Below are 2,500 nucleotides of genomic sequence, written 5' to 3'. Positions count from 1 at the left end.
GGCTTCCCACCCACCAGCCCGTTCTCTCTCCGAACTGGTACTAGCCTCGCTTTGTCACGTGCCTCGTGCATTGGAGGTAACGCGCCACGGTACCTTGTGCGTTTTATGTAACACGAAAAAGCACTCTGCGCACCCGTGGGTTCAGGCAAAGGTCAAGTTACGCTGTCAGGCTCGTCGTCCAGAACGTGTTTGGATGAGGGTACGCTCTCTCTCCCTGGTTTTGGGTTAGGGTCTTGTGCTTGGGGGGGATCGAGAACCCTAAGACCCCCTACATTATGCCTAACCCTAACCCTAAGACCACCTACCCAATGCCTAAACCCCACCTGTGGAGCTCTCCGATGCCCAGGGTACCTGGGCGCGCTACTTCCAGTCCTGAGTGAGAACGTGTTGCACCCGCAGACACGGCCAATTGTGTCTGTAGGAACGTCTGACCAAGCCGGGAGTACGGGAATGGGTCTCCATGGTGGTAGGTAGGCGAGTGCTTTTACCTCTACACTACCCAGACGCCCCACCTTTCCTAAAAAGGGACGCGCACACATCTCAGCTCCATCACCTCCCAGCTCCATCACATCTCAGCTCCATCACCTCCCAGCTCCATCACCTCCCAGCTCCATCACATCTCAGCTCCATCACCTCCCAGCTCCATCCCCTCTCAGCTCCATCACCTCCCAGCCCCATCACCTCCCAGCTCCATCACCTCCCAGCCCCATCACCTCCCAGCTCCATCACCTCCCAGCCCCATCACCTCCCAGCTCCATCACCTCCCAGCTCCATCACCTCCCAGCCCCATCACATCTCAGCTCCATCACCTCTCAGCTCCATCACCTCCCAGCTCCATCACCTCCCAGCCCCATCACCTCTCAACCCCATCACCTCCCAGCCTCATCACCTCCCAGCTCCATCACCTCCCAGCTCCATCACCTCTCAGCTCCATCACCTCCCAGCTCCATCACCTCCCAGCTCCATCACCTCCCAGCCCCATCACCTCTCAGCTCCATCACCTCCCAGCTCCATCACCTCCCAGCCCCATCACCTCTCAGCTCCATCACCTCCCAGCTCCATCACCTCCCAGCTCCATCACCTCTCAACCCCATCACCTCCCAGCTCCATCACCTCTCAACCCCATCACCTCCCAGCTCCATCACCTCTCAACCCCATCACCTCCCAGCCCCATCACCTCTCAGCCCCATCACCTCTCAGCTCCATCACCTCCCAGCTCCATCACCTCCCAGCCCCATCACCTCTCAGCCTCTCAGCCTCATCACCACAGCAGACTATTAAGTGCTATCGCTCATCATGAAAGCATGGTGACTCACATAACACACATCAGCCTGAACACAACTGCTTCTTAATGACTGCGGAGGAGTAGATGGATAATGTTCTGTGTGTGTGCGTGTGTGTGTGTGTGTGTGTGTGTGTGTGTGTGTGTGTGTGTGTGTATGTGAGCAGTCTCCTCATTTCGTCAAACTGTTCTAAGTTGTATTGTCACAAAAGCGGCCGGCATCCACCTCCACCAAGTGACTCAGTGATTTTTTACAGACCGACTGCAGCATTCCTCACACACACACACACGCATGCACGCACGCACGTACGCACACACACACACACACACACACACACACACACACACACACACACACACACACACACACACACACACACACACACTAACAGGGCTCAGGCAAACCACGCAGTGGAATTCCTCTGACCGCTGCCTTCTGCAAACCCACGCTGCCTCTTTTGGCTCAGAGGGACGGCTGGAAAACTTTCCTCCAGTTTGTGTTCATCAAGTCCAGGGTAAAGATTCCACTGACCCAGGAGGAGCAGCAGCAGCAGCAGCAGCAGCAGCAGGAGCATAGCTCCAAGGGAGCAGGAAGGTGGGTGCTGAGGGTGCTGCAGCATCCCCTGGTGGCAAGAGATGGGATTTTCGAAATTGTTGGATTTGGCTGTCTTGTGTTAATACCACCAACAAAATGCATTAAAAAACAGTTTGTGCTTCCCAGCTCTAATCTTATTTCATACGCTCTCTCTTCAAAAGTGTTTGATTTTCATCATAATCTGGTTTTCCATAATAATAATAATAAGTTCAGTGTTTATGCCTGTGTTGCTGTCTGTTGTAGTGTAAAATGACTAAAGGGAGAGCAGGTGCTTACATGAAAGTGAGTGAGAAAAGGAGAAGATACTGAATAATGACATCACAACAGTATAATCCTAATGTTAATTTAAAATTAAATATTCTTCTAAATATGGATGAAAGTCCAAAAAACTTCAAATTATCTTCCTTTCCTTACAGCACCCCCTACTTAATAATAGTTCCAGCACGGCTGCATAGCTCCACCCCCTACTTAATAATAGTTCCAGCGCGGCTGCATAGCTCCACCCCCTACTTAATAATAGTTCCAGCGCGGCTGCATAGCTCCGGCAGACACAACAGGAAAAATGAATGCAAATGTCCTCTCAGGGCATCTGTATGACCTTATTGGCCTCTCTCACATGATAC

The sequence above is a fragment of the Poromitra crassiceps genome, assembly GCF_964638095.1.
Source record: "Poromitra crassiceps genome assembly, chromosome: 22".
Taxonomy (NCBI): Eukaryota; Metazoa; Chordata; class Actinopteri; order Beryciformes; family Melamphaidae; genus Poromitra; species Poromitra crassiceps.
This window is presented reverse-complemented; position numbering follows the sequence as displayed.